Source organism: Ziziphus jujuba, chromosome 4 (genome assembly GCF_031755915.1).
Source record: "Ziziphus jujuba cultivar Dongzao chromosome 4, ASM3175591v1".
NCBI lineage: Eukaryota > Viridiplantae > Streptophyta > Magnoliopsida > Rosales > Rhamnaceae > Ziziphus > Ziziphus jujuba.
The window spans coordinates 17,324,996-17,341,213 of NC_083382.1; positions in this window are offsets into that span (position 1 = coordinate 17,324,996).

Below are 16,218 nucleotides of genomic sequence, written 5' to 3' on the forward strand. Positions count from 1 at the left end.
TTGCCGTTGTTTAGGTAGGTTTCTTCTTTCTTTGTTGTCATCGGTGATCTGTGGTGGGTTTTGGTTTTTGTTTCATTTCAAACGCTGGTTATTTGGGTTTCTTCTTTCTTCTCCTCATGATCGAAGGGTTATGGTGGATTTGGATTTTTCTTCTACTTTTAACCTTGGCCATGATGTGTTCACCGGCTGCTATCATTGCTGGGTTTTTAGGTGTGTTTGCTATTGGGTTGCTGTGTTTGGTTGCTGGGTTGTTGTTTGCTTGGTTGCTGTGTTGCTGTCCGGTAACTTGTGGTAATAAATGATTTCCCAGCTTATGGTAACTTGTCCGATCATGCAGTGAAAGGATATTATGCTTCTCCAATCTGCGGTGAAAACACCTTTGCTAAAAAGCTAAAGCATGGGAACAAGATGAGTTTTGCCAGCATAAGAGATTTCTTCATCCAAATCATCCCTACAAAAGGCAAAAGAAGGCTCTCAATGGATTTCAAAAGTTTGGAGTGCCTCCAATACCGTTGATGATGAAGAAATCTTAACTAAGCTTAATACAATGAGTTTTGATAACTCAAACAAAATGAAAAGAATTATTGATTCTAAAGATTGTTGGAAGAAGTCCTTTTTTTTTATTGGAGTATTGGAAATTTCTCCATATACGAGATAATTTAGATGTCATGCATATTGAGAAAAATGTTAATGAAAGCATATATGGTGCATCGCACAATATTCCTGGTAAGATGATAAAAATGGGTTTGCGAAAGACTTAGCCCCCAAGTCGCAAGGAAATCAAACTTTCCTACCACCTGCTTGCTATACATTATCAAAGCAAGAGAAGAAGTTGTTTTGTAAGTGTTTAGCAAAGTTAAAGGTTCCAAATGGTTATTCTTCAATCTTTAGGAATCTAGTTTCAATGGAAGACATAAAATTAATAGGATTGAAATCTCATGATTGTCATACATTGATGCGTCAACTCTTGCCTCTTGCAATTCGTGCAATCCTTCCTAAAAACATGAGACATGCAATTACAAGACTCTCTTTTTTCTTAATCACAATTTACAAGAAGTCTATCATTCTTGCTGAATTGGACACAATTCAAAATGATCTTCATACAACTTTGTGCCTTCTAAAGAAATTCTTCCCACCATCATTTTTTGATGTAACGGTTCGCCTCATTGTGCATTCAGTACAAGAGGTTAGATTCTGTGAACTAATACATTTTAAGTGGATGCACCCATTTGAGAGGTACATGAAAGATTTAAAGGTTATGTTCAAAATAAAAATCGTCTAGAAGGTTTTATTGCTAAAAGCTATATTTGTAAAAAAGTGATTAAGTTTTGTAGTGAATATCAAAGAAGGTTAAGTGCAATGGGCCTATTGGGAGATACCAAAAGTTAAATGATGATGATCATGTTGGTGTCCTCATTAAAAGTGGAAAAAGTCAATCAATAGATCAACAACTTTCGAAGCAAGTCCATATATGCATACTTTGAAATATACTGGAAGTGGAACCGTACATAAGGTACATATATACATGTTAAAGTATAGATTTGTTGATATCTTGAATATATTTATTAAATAGGAAAACTTTTCTTTGTGTTGGAATTTATTTGGTAGCCTTCAAGTCAAGGAAAAAAATTGAGGAAAAAAAGCAAAATGGTTTCAAGGTGAACACAAACATACATTTATGTATTGATTAGTGATAAGGTACAAAAAAAAATAAACATTCAATATCATTGTTTTAGCTTTAGATTTAGTGGATAAATATCTATTATATTTTTTTCCATTGACTAGATTAAACAGGAGCAAAGTCAATCAAATCATACATTTTTCGAAACATTAAGATCAATAGCATATGGTCCACAATGAATGGTAACGAAGCATGAAGGATATGAGATTAGAGTGTTTCGATTCAACACTTTAGATAGGGATAATAAGTGGGTCACCCAGAACAGTGGTGTGAAAGTAATTGACAAAAGTAAACATCTTGCTAATGCTAAGGACAATCACCCTGTTTTAGCTGAGATAGTGTACTATGGGGTTATAAGAGAAATCTGGGATGTCAATTACACTGTATTTTGAATTTCCATATTCAAGTGTGATTAGGTTAACAATAGTGGTGTGAAAGTTGATAAGATGGGGTTTACATGTGTTAACTTAAATAAAATTGGATATAAATCTGACCCATTTATTATGGCTTCACAAGTTCAATAAGTATTTTATATTGAGGATCAACTTGATTCAAGATGGTCTATAGTCTTAACTCCACCACAATATTGTACTTTTATTGAAGAAGAATTGGCTCACAATCCATTTGTGATATAGTTACTAAGTGTGGTTGAAAATGATAATGAGGATGAATATAAGAATGGTTATGTTCGTAATGATTACGAGGGGGATATAGATAAAAAACATACCATTTACTAAATAAATTGGTAAGTAGGTTTATTAACTTATGATTAAATAATTATATTTGTTATTATTGTTTTAATTAATTTTTTGTTCCTTTCTTATTATGTGTTTTTCATTCTTAGGAAAAATGTACATCGTCAATCTTAAGAACAATGGTAGTTTTTTAACATTTTCATTTACTAAATTACTTTATAATAATTAATATTTATTTATTTTTTATGTGTGTAAATAATTTTTAATATAATTTTTTCATGTGTAGTAAGAGTAGCCTGGTCATAAGAGGATGTCAACCAATTTAGAGCTGAATGGGCATCAATTATAATCTCGAACCTTTCATCTCAATGAGTATGTATGCATGGTAGTTTAATTACTCTTGTTTGTGCATATAAAATAGTTAACCAAATTGTAAAAATATTACACGACTTAATATTTAATTTATTTGAAATATTATTTTATTATGTAAATATTTATTTTAATTTTGTTGCCGTTTAATTATTTTGTATGAAGCTAACTTTTAATCCAATTTTGGCAAAATTAAAACACCAATCAAACCACAAAAAAAATAAAAAGATAAATATAAAAGGCGATGCTTTTATGTAAAAGCGTCACAAAATGAGAGAAAATCGACATTATTAAGGCAGCATCGACTTTGCTTAAGTTTTTAGCAACACTTCTGTTAAAAGCGTCGACTATTTTGTTAGACTTTTAGCCACCCTTTTGTTAAAAGCATTGGCTATTATGTAAACATTTAGTGACACTTTTAACAAAAGCGTCGGCTCTTCTATAAACATTTAGCTATGCCTTTAAAAAACATCATTAAAACTCTAACCAAAAAGCCGACCCTTTTAACAAAAACATTGCTAAAACCTTAGTCAATAGCCGATGCTTTTCTTAAATCATTGGCTTTTCTCCTAGCTTTCTTTAGGCTTTTAGCGACACTTTTATGAAAAACGTCAGATATTCTTGAACATTCAATCACGCTTTTTTTTAAAAAGTGTTGGTTATTAGAATACATTTAATGGCGCTGTTTTTAAAAAGCGTCGATTTTTTGTAGAGATTTAGTGATGCTTTTTCTAATCAAAAGCATCGGCTTTTCTTGAATAATAGGCCACACTTTTGAAGCGTCGGCTTGTATTTGGTAATTTTAGTTGCACCATATCAGGCGACGCATCGTGAAGTGTCAACTTTTATTTTGCACGATGCATTAATTGAGTCTCCTATCATTGTGATTCTTGTAGTGCGTATTACTAAATAAATAAAAAGTTGATAAACAACTTGGTGACTATGGGAGAACAAATAAGTAATTTAATATATAATTGCGATATAATAAGTATATTTTTTCTAGTACAAAATACTCTTGTGAGTAAAAATATTTAATAACTACATACATTTTTTGTACCAAAAATACCTTCTAATAATTAATTCAAAATGATTGTTCTAATCACAAAATGATATTGTGACTGAAAATATGTCCAGTATATTTTATTGGTTAATTAAATATATTTTACAGTATACCTCTTTAGTCTTTCTTATTCAGATGAAACATTAATTAATTATAAATTTCTACTCTCTTTTAACCATTAATTTTGAAAGCCTTTTTTATTCAATATTGAGGGTGGGGGGTTTTCAACAATTCTTTAAACTTTAACAATTCGATTTTTTGTTATAACTAAATATATATATATATATACACATTTATAAATTAGATGCGTGATTATAATTATTTCTGAATTATGATTTTCTATCTTTCGTTGTTGTAGAATGCACCACAAATTGTAAATTTACTACTTGCAATCTTAATTAGGGTGGCATAATCAATTAAAATTTTGAAAGACTTTTATACAAGTTCCTTAAATTTAAAATTTTGGGGGTATTCAATACAGACTTTTTCAAACTCCATAAAAGTTGGGGGTATTCAACATTTATTTTAAAAGATTTTTTAAAAGCCTTTAAAAGTTAAAGGGTATTCAATTAAAACTTTTTAAAAGTTTCTAAAAAGTGATATTGCAACACCCCATCCTGAAGTACATCGGAATTTTTCACACATTCATTGAGTTGATCATGGTTCACATTTTTCTATGGATGGTTTCTCACATTGACAAAGGCATCATAGCAAAATGGTGTTGGTTCGAGTTCGTATACTAGTAACACGTTGGAAAAGGAGTTATAGTGTAAAAGCTATAGACGAAACAAATTGCGATCTAAAATGTTTGAGAGATGCCAAGCTAACTTTTTATTTTTGTAGAATTTTGTTTTAACTTGTATATTATTATAAAGTACTCATTGATATGAGTTCATAAACCAGCAGTACGCTTAATTTAGATTTAAGGTTAAAAAAGTATGGGCATTCAAAATTTGATAAATTTTTCCAAGACTGTGTTTACTGGGTATCAATCTCTGTGTGTGTAAAACATGTGTGCAATGTGCCCACCAATACTGTGTCACATTTCAATCATCTAGCCAATCCCATGAGTGCACAATGGCACCCATAGGTGGCTCTATCGGTCGGCAAAAAAGGGGAGAGAGGAGAAAGAAAGAGTAGAGACAGAGAAAAGAAAGGAGAGAGAAATTGGCCACCGCCAATTTATCGACCTCCATTCACCGATGGCATGTATGCACTGGCCCACGGCGTAGCCCTCCTCAGGACTAGCTGGCTGGTGAAATCTCACGATGAGCACACCGGTGACATGATGGGATTGGCTAAATTCTAGTCAGCGGTGCCACCCACTTCACCAGCCTATTTCTCCTAATCTGGCCACCTTCAAATCTCATAGCCCATGGCACCATGAAGCCCACTTGTCGACCGTCCTTCCCATCAAATTTTAATGGTCAGTGGCCACTAGACACATTGATGCTAAAGACTTCTTTTCGACAACAATGGTGGCTCATTAGTTCCCTTGGTTTTGGTGAGTTTTCGATGGGTTCTCCACTCCTTTCCAACTATTTTAAACCCACTGAGTGCAAATCCAAAGTCCTTTTCACCTAATTCTCACTAGATTGGGAAATCCAAAGACAGTTAGAACTCAAGTTTCCCAATCAGATCTAGGCCATCACCAGTCCTATTCTAAGAGGTAAGACCCAATCTATCATCCTTGTATAGTGAGCTTCGTTTTGGTTTATAATTGGCCTATTTTGGACAAGGTTTTTACTAGCTTCCCAAAGTAAACTATATATAATATACCCGATTAAAATATTATTTAAATCGGTATTTCGTTTTGAAGATAATTTAAGCATCCGTGTAAATCGTGAACCAATCTTATGGAGGATCCGAGTGAGCCGTGTGTTTCAGGTGAGTGGTCCATTTTCTAAATTCAATTTCGGGTTGTTATAATTACATATTTATGTTGTTTAAATTTTTGAAAATTTTAGAATATGATTTAAATTAACTAAAAGTCGTTATTATATTATTTTGTGCAATTTATGTGATTTTATATATAATTGTGTTAAGTTTATTGTTAAATTTATTGTACTTAACAAAATATATTTATATGTACTCAATTATGTGTGAAATTTATGTGATTTAATATAAGTTTGCATAAATTAATTTTATGGATATAAGGAGAATAATCGTACTAAATTTATTTTGCATAAAAATATATTTGTGTATTTAAACAATTGTAAAATTGAATCTATTATAGTAAAAATTGAATTATTTAAATTATTAGATTTATAATGATGGTTTGAAAGAAAATATTGAATTTTATGGGTTAACAAAATATGTTAAATCCAGTGGCATAATTTTATGAAAATTTTGGTATTTATAATATTGCAAATTTTATGGTTTTAGATGCATCATACAATACTAATGTTTTATACTGTATTTGTATTAGCATATCGGTATTTATTAAACATCTTGTGGGACCTATGGGCGAGATGGTTGACAAGTATTTTGTATAGAGAGCATAAGTCACCTCCTCCTTGGATGCAGAATAGCATGTTATTGGCATCAGCGTCTTAGGGCACCAAGGTGACCATTCGCAGGTATCTCTCTAACCTTCCTATCAAATTGGTGCTTAGGACATTGAACACTGCTAAACACCACTTGGTATATAGTGTGGTGCACCAAGTTTAGCACTGATTTGAGTTTTAAAAAGTAAATTGTTTTAAAATATATTTCAAGCATATTTTAATTATTTATTTGAAATTATGTTTTTAAATTATTTAAATTTCTATTTAATAAAATTATTTAAATTGTTGAATTTAAATTTTACCAGATTACATTATTTATATTTCCAATTTATTTTATTACGATTTTTTTTATTTTATACCAATTTTCCATATAATATTTTAATTAATTTCCATATAATATTTTAATTATATTTTATTATATGTTGACCTAAATTACTAATTGGTTATAAAATTGTTTCTAATATAATTTTAATTTTATTTTAATTATATCTTCATTTACTAAATTGGTTTCTGTGAATATAAAAATTATGGGTTTTGTGCGATTTTGAGAGAAAATTCTTAATTTTTATCCATTTATTTTTTTATTTAATTATTCATTTACTTATTTATTTATTTATTCTTAATTGTCCTTATTTTATAATATTTTGTTTTTATTTTCGTACTCGAGTGTCAGTCACTAGGATGATTATTATCTCATTAGTTTTCTATTTTAAATCTATCCTGCTAAGCCCAGGTGTTAGTAGGCACTGACCATCTGGGAGCTAGCTCAACATCTTCTGTTTGCTACCGTGTTCTACGAAAAGCATTCATTTTCTTTTCTTTTCTTGTAATATTTCTTTTACAATTTCCTGTTATTCGTATTAAATTCTATTTTTGAAGTTATTACTCCTAGTTTGCTCTGAATATTGTGTTGGCTTATTGTTATTTATTTATTTTATGCATGTTCCCTATATTATTTTCTTATACAAGTGCTACTTCCTTGTGGAAAAATCTGTAGTAAGGTGGGAGGAATAAAGTCGTACTTTTATTGGAGTATGTTATCTATGCAGGGAATTTCAGGGCAAGTCCAACCACTAGGGGAGATATCACCAGATTTTCCATAGAAATTTCTGATAGGGTTTTGACAAGGAATTCTTGGTGGGTTACGATATAATGGTATTAGAGATCTAGGTTTTTGTATCTTAAGGGATTGTGCATTGTTGTGCATCCTATCTGCAAGTTATTCTTTTATTTTGGTATTGTTTGAGTATCTTTCCTTCTGAATCCTATTTTGTTTCTTCAGAATCTGCTACGATGCCTAGGCGAGGTGCACGCAGTTGTTGAGAGTACTCAACCGAGAGTTCTAGCAATAGGTCGAGTCTTGAAATCTTATCTCCTAGTTTACCCAAGCTTTGGGACAAGTACCAGTGGATATACCATAAACCAGGCCCGGTGGCTAGGAACTATGAATTTTGATGTGACCCAAGGTCCAACTACGGCCATTGCATCATTGTTAACATGAAGAAGATCTTGAAGGAAGGGATATAGTGTCCCAACAAGGACAGGTTCAGAATTTCAGGCTTCATGATGGAAGGCAATGCCAGGAAGTGGTGGAGGATAGAACGGATATGGAGGCACCAAACATGGGAACAATTCAAGAATGCATTTACCATGGAGTACTGCACTCTTACTTTCTGATAGACACAAAGGAGAAAGTTTAAGGGACTATGCCAAGGGAATATGACATTGTCGGAGTAAGAGAGAAAATTCTGAGAAAGGTGAAATTTTGCATGCACATTATTCTGATCGACGCTGGGAAGAAGACAAGGTTCATCAATAGCTTGAATGAGAATATATCCTTGAACATCTCTGGAATAGAGCACTAGACCTACCAATATCTTCAAGACGCTACATTCAAGTTAGAGAAATAGATCGAGGTATATGTCATTTAAAGGTTCCTACGTGGGAGCCCCTAGCCAAGGGTTTTGAAGAGTAGCCACAGCTTAGTTCCTCTTATAGTGGTGGACTAAGCTCTCAAGGTACTTTTCCATGGAGGATTCATTGCTTTCCATAAACAGCCCGACATTCAATTAGTGATGGTGTGAATTCCTATTAAAGGTCTAACCTTTGAGCTAATCCTAAACAGTAATGCAGAATCTGTGGCAAGTCACACGGTGGGCCTTGCCAATGGGATGGTATATGCTTTCAGTGTAAGCAATTGGGCCACATGAGAAGAGATTGCCCCTATGGTGATATCGAAATATTGGGAACAGGTCCACAAGCCCAGCAGACTAGTGGTTTCAAAGGCCAAAGTTTCCAAGAAAGATAGGTAGCATGTGTTTCATCTTGATCGGCACACCAGTCCATAGGACCACGCCTAGGTAGAGGACGGAGGTCCCAGTACACAGGTCAACGCCGAGTATTTGCGATAATGCAGCATATGGATTTAACCATACCCAACGTGATCACAAGTACATTCAACATTTTTGGTAGTGATGTACTTATACTTATAACCATGGGAGCTACATATTCTTTTGTCTCAAGTGTCAACAAAAGATCGCCGCACCTACAGGATAGTCTCAATGGCCTAGACAAATGCTTAAAGATTGCCTCTTCTACATTGAAAATCAATTGATGGAAGCAGATTTGATTTTGTTGGATCTCTTTGGGCTTAATGTGATCATAGGCGTGGATTGGATAGCTATGAATCATGCCTATATGGATTTCTATAATAAAAAGGTGATGTTTAAGTGACCAGGCCTATAAGTGGTGGTGTTTTATGGAGAGTATAGGAAGCCTTCACTAGGGTTAATTTTTGCCCTCACTGCTAAGAAGTTACTTAAGAAAGGTTGTCAAGGTTATCTAGCACATGTAATTTACACTCGCATAGGTGGTATAAGGTTCGAGGACATGCCTATGATGAGAAACTTATCCAATATGTTTCTCGATGAGTTACTAGGGTTACTATTGAAAAAGGAGATCGACTTTACTATTGATTTGGTTTCTGGCACCATCCCTCTCCTTGCCACCATACCATATAGCATTGGCAGAGTTAAAGGAGCTAAAGGTTTAGTTACTACAGCTAATAGATAAGTGTTTGATAAAACTGAGTGTGTTACCTTTGGGATCACCTGTCTTGTTTGTGAAAAAGAAAAACGGTAGCCTGAGGTACTGCATTAACTACCCATAACTTAACAAGGTGACTATTCTGAACCACTATCTATTGCCAGGGATTGATGATCTATTCTACCAACTTCAAGGTGCCAAAAGTTTCTCCAATATCAACTTAAGGTATGGGTACCATCAGTTAAGAATCAAGGAATCGAACATCCTTAAGGCTGCCATTAAGGTGAGGTACATGCAGTATGAGTTCCTAGTGGTGTTGTTAGAACTTACTAATGCCCCAATGGCATTCATAGATTTGATGAATGCCATGTTCCACCCATATTTAGATCATTTTATCATTGTATTCATGGATGAATTTTTTGTCTACTCGAGGAGCGAATAGGAGCATGTGAAGTATTCGAGGAGAATGCTCCAGACCCTAAAGCAACATCAGCTATATGCCAAGTTTGACAAGTGTGAGTTCTGACTAAATCGAGTAGGGTTTCGAAGGTATATAGTATCAACGGATGGCATCTATGTGGATCTCGAGAAAGTGAAAGCCATGTTGAATTGGGGAATACCCTCCTCCTGTGACAAAAGTGCGGATTTTTCTTGGCTTAATGAGATACTACTGCCATTTCATAAAAGGATTTTGTAAGATAGCAGGGCCACCCCACTATCTAACTCAAAAAGGGATTAAGTTTGAGTAGACAGATAGGTGTGACCGGAGCTTTTAGGAGCTAAAGGAGAAGTTGACATCCTCACCTGTCTTGACTGTATCAAATGGGCACAAGGGTTACCAAGTCTATTGTGATGCATCCTATCAAGAACTCGGTTGCGTGTTAATGCAAAACTAAAAGGTGGTTGTTTATGCTTCACGGCAATTGAAGAAGCATAAGCTACACTAGTCAATGCATGACTTAAAACTTACAACAGTAGTCTTCACTCTGAAGACCATAAGGCACTACTTATATAGGGCTATATGCTAGATCTACACCAACCACAAAAGTCTCAAGTGAATTTTCACTTAAAAGGAGTTAAATATGACATAGAGGAGGTGGATGGAATTGTTAAAGGACTATCACTGCGTCATTGACTATCACTTGGGCAAAGTGAATGTGGCAGCTGACGCTTTGAGTAGAAAAGCTACTGGATCCTTCACCCGTGTACAATCTATCCAACTTGCTCTCATGGTCAAGTTGAAGAAGATGGGAATCATGATGCACTTGCATCCTTCCAAAGTACTCCTTGCTAGTTTTCAGATGCGACTAATGTTAGTAGATTGCATACTGGAAACCTAAATGGAAGATCCTAAGCAGAGGATGATCAAAAGCAATGTACAAGAAAGGCTTAATCCGAAGTTCTCTACCAGGAGGGATGGACCTCTTGCATGCAGAGGTAGGCTCTATGTTCCTGCCATCCCCAAGCTTAAGAGGGAGATCGTGGAAGAAGTGCACAATTCGACGTATGTGATGCATCTAGGGAGTACAAGATGTATCGGATGATGATAAAGTACTATCGATGGATTGGCATGAAAAGGAAAGTATAGGAGTTTGTGTTAAAGTGTTTGATTTGCAAGCAAGTGAAGGCTAAAAGATAGAGACCTTTGGAACAACTCCAACCCTTGCCTATCCTCGTATGAAAGTGGGAGCACCTCAATATGAACTTCATGTTAAACTTCCTCCCACAGCAAGATGGTACAATGGTATTTTGATAATCGTCGATTGACTCACCAAGTCAGTGCACTTCCTACCTATGCGAGAGTGGTTTTTTCTCTAAATTAGGTGAGCTATTTGTGAAGCGTATAATGAGTCTAAATGGAATACCTATGAGCATCACATACGATTGAGATCCGCATTTTACTTTGAGACCATGGTGAAGATTAATGGATGCGCTTGGAGTGAGGCTTAATTTCAATATCATTTTCCACCTGCAAACTAATGGACAAGCAGAGCGAACCATACAGATCTTGGAGGATATGCTGAGATTATGAATCATGCAATTCCGAAGGAGTTGGAACGAACAATTGCTGTTGGTGGAGTTTGCCTACAATAATAGCTACCAAGCGAGCATCGAGATGTCCTAATTCAAGGATTGCTATGGGAAAAGGTGCCAAATCACACTACGCTAGAGTGAAGTGGGTGAAGAAAAGATCCTTACGACAAATAACATGGTTGGGTCTGAAAATTATCGGATAACCATGGACAAGCTTATAGTCAACCGAGAAAGAATAAAGGCTACTCAGGACCAATAGAAGAGCTAGGCAGATGTGCATAGGAAAGATCTTAAGTTCGAAGTTGGTGATTAGGTTTTCTTGAAGCTATCCTCCTGGAAGGGAGTTCTTTGATCGACAAAGGAAGCTAAATCCTTGTTTCATAAGCCCATTTCTCAATGGTATGGAAGTACAATATAGACCTATCACACATGCCTAAGATTCCCAATGTCAAGTTAAGAAAAGACCTATCATATGTGGAGCAGTTACTGCATATCCTAGATCACGAGGAGCGAGTATTGTGCAACAAGACCATTCTACTAGTCAAAGTCCTTTGACAAAACCACTTAGTCAAAGAGGTGACATAGGAATCTGAAGCGCAGATACAAGATCAGTACCCCTACCTATTCCAATAATGTATAAAATATCATGGACAAAATTTTTTTAATGGGGTAGATTGTAACACATCATCCAGAAGTTCACCAAAATTTTTCGTGCGTTGACCGAATTTGCTCAAATTGACCGGGGTTGACTATGTAGGGACCACGATTTGTTTTTTACTGGGGATGGATTTTTAAGTTAACTAAGATAACATGGCGAAGCACATGTCGACTCGAGTTTGCAGACCAATAGCATGTTAAAAATGGAGTTGTGGTTTAAAAGTTATAGATGAAATAAGTTGTGGTCTCAATTGTCGAAGCCATGTCGAGTTGACTTTTTATTTTTGTGGAACTTGGTTTTAACTTGTACATTATTGTAAAGTAATCAATGATATGAGTTAATAGACTAGCAGTGCGCACTTAATTTGGATTTATGGTTAAAAAGTTACAAAGACAGTGGCAGCTCGCCAATTCCCTTGGTTCTGATGAGTTTTCGATGAGTTCTCCACCCCTTCCCACCTATTTTTAACCCCTAAATGCAAATCCGAGGTCCATTTTTCATTTGATTCTTATTAGATTAGGAAATCCAAGAACAGTTAGTACCCAAGCTTCTCGATCTGTAATACTTGTATTGTGAGCCTCATTTTGGTATATAATATATATATTTTGGACAAATTTTGTGTTAATTCTTCCAAGTAAATTGTATACAATATACCCGATTAAAATATTATTTTAATCGATGTTGTGTTTTGATGATATTTTAGACACCTATGTAAATCATGGAACCGATCCTGGAGAGGATCCCAAATGATCCATGTGTTTCAGATGAGTTGTTGATTTTGCAAATTCAATTTCGGGTTATTATAATTATATATTTTTGTAGTTTAACTTTCTGAAAATTTTATAATATGATTTAAATTAAATTAAAATTGTTATTATATTATTTTGTGCAGTTTATGTGATTGTATATACAATTGCATTAAATTTATTGTGCAAAACAAAATATATTTATGTGTATTTAATTATGTGTGAAATTTATGTGATTTAATATCATTTCAAAATAAATTAATTTTAAGGAAAGTAACCGTACTAAATTTATTTTGCATAAAAATATATTTGTATATTTAAACAATTGTGAAATTGAATCTATTGAGGTGAAAATTGAATTATTTAAATTATGGGATTAATGATGATGGTTTCAGAGAAAATATAGAATTTTATGGGTTTAGAAAAATGTGCTAAACTCGGTGGTAAAATTTTATGAAAATTTTGGTATTTATGATATTGCAAATTTTATAATTTTAGATACACCATACAATATTGGTGTTTTGTACTGCATTTGTGATTAGCTTGTAAATTAGTCATCCTATGGGAGCTATAGGCAAGAAGGTTGGTAAGTATTTTTTACAGTGAGCATCGGCCACCTCTTTTTTACCGAAGCATGGTAGGATATTAGAATTAACGCCTTAGGATGCCATATGACTGTTTGCAGGTACCTCTTTAACCTCCCGGTTAGAGTGGTGTTTAGGATGACGAGTATTGCCTGACACCATTTGGTATATAGTGTGGTGTATCAAGTTTAATCTTGGTTTGAGTTTTAGAGATTAAATTGTTTTAAAGTCTATTTTAATCATATTTTAATTATTTAAGTTGCTATTTTACAAAACTATTTAAATTGTTGAATTTAAATTTTACCACATTACATTATTTATATTTCCAATTTATTTTATTTTAACTCATTTTATTCTATTTTATTTTATACCAAATTTCCATATAATATTTTTATTATATTTTATTATATGTTGACTTAAATTACTAATTGTTTCTAATATTATTTTAATTATATATTTATTTATCAAATTGATTTTTTGGAATATAAAAATTATAAGTTTTGTGAAAATAGTTTTTAAAAGGTAAACTTTTCCAACTAAGCAAAATTGTGAGGGTTTCAAAGAAGATTCTTAATTTAATCCATTTATTTGTTTGTTTATTTATTCATTTATTTATTTATATATTCTTAGTTGTCCTTATTTTATAATATTTTATTTTATTTTCGTACTTGGATGCCACTCAGTAGAATGATTAACATTTTATTATTTTTCTATTTTAAATCTATTCCCCTAGGCTCAAATGTTAGTAGGCATTGACCGTTTGGGGCTAGATCAACGTTTTCTATCTGCTGCAATGTTCCAAGAAAAGCATTCATTTTTCTTTCTTTTCTTGTAATATTTCTTTAACAATTTTCTATTATTTGTATTAATTTTTTTCTTTGAAACTACTACTCCTACTATGGTCTAAATATTCTGTTAAATTATTATTATTACTTATTTATTTTATGCTTGTTCCCTATATTATTTTGTCATTGAAGTGCTACTTTTTGTGTAAACATTTGTAGTAAGATGGGAAAAATAAGATAGTGCTTTTATAGAAGTTTGTTTTCTAAGGGAATTTTAGGTCAAGTCCTACCTTTAAGGGAGATGCCACATTTTCCATAGGAACATCCGATAAGATTTTCCCTAGTCAGAGCTTGTCTAGAGTTTCAATAAAAATTTTGGATGGGTCCTAACACATATGGTATTCAAAATGTTAAAGTATTTTATTAATTTTTAAAATCTTGGACTTGTATAAAGTAAAAATCGGAAACATTCTTTAGAAAATTCTTCCCTTTTTCCCCCAAAACTTTTGAAATAACTTTAATTGAATTAATCTTACAAGACATGTCACTTTTGCAGCTCCTTCTCCCAATTGAAAAATGCTTGATTAGGTAGCGCAGTTTTTGTTTTCCAAAGTAGATATAACTTTGTGGGACTACATATATATTTTAATTATACATATATATAAATGAATAAAATACAAAGTTTTATTAGTTTTGTGTGAAAATCCCAAGGACTATTTGATAGGACCACTTTAGGATCTATCTTAGATATCCAAAGTGATCTCGTCGAGAGAAGCTTTATTGAACTGTCTATCTAAAATCTAGAAAAACCTACTTGAAAATTGGATATAATTTGATAGTTCATGAAAAAACTATTTATATCATAAACACTTTTAATAGATTTCCAGAAATCGACAACATCAAACTAACAATTTCAAACACAATTTTAAATAAAAAGAATTAATATAAAGAGTCATACAGATTAGGTCAATCCATTAAAGCAAACTACAAGAAGTGCAAGGTCCAAGATTAAATAGAACTACATAAATCATAAATCCAGTAGATAAGTGAAAAGAGAAAAACATCAGCAATAGAAATACAATGATGTTGAAGATATGAGAAAGTGAAGGTACTTAAATGATGATGAAGATGCCCAGACACAATTTATGCAATCTATCAGCTAAAGCCTAAAGGGAACAATTTAAAAACATAAAACTATAAGACAAACTCAATGAGCGAAATAAAATAATAACACAAAAATAATCATTTAACCTTAAAACTTTTCACTCAAAACCTCACTTCCACTTCTTTGAAAGTTCATCTGTTTCTAGAAAAACAGCTTTCACATAGTAGAGTGTAGTGTAAATTATATGAGTAATTATAATAAATATCAAAATCTCAAACACTTGAATAAGTAAATTGTATTTCTAATAACTAAAGCATAAGCAAAAATATTCATTTCATATGCATAGCCCATAATATCACAACATATGTGCCAATGCCCAATACCAAAATATGTTATACAACCCTTAACATCTTTAGGCGACGCAAATGAATTGAGGAGGGGGAAGCTATCTATCAGCCCTTAACAATTGAAAGTGACAAGATTAAGACATCTTAACCAGCTTCTATGTCACGTGATAATAGTAGAGTGTAGTGTAAATTATATATATATATATATAATAACAGTTTTCATATCCATATCTATATATGTATCTATAACCATGGTATTACATAACACACAATATCACAAATCCATATATCACATGTATCTCACAACATAAATATTATTTATTCCTTTATTTCCATATTTCCAAAAATTCAATGTAAATATTTGGCATATCATATGCAAATCATGTATAAATAGGATAATATGAACTGTAGAATAATTAAAACATTTCTTGGATATCAAAAAATATATATATTATCATATAAAGTTATATAGTAGAAATCAATCTAATAGGCCAGGCTTTTTAAATACCAAAATTCACAATTTCACTATGAACATATTAAATTTTTAAAACATTAAAATACAAACCAAAATTCACATGGAATGATAAATTATATGTATATAT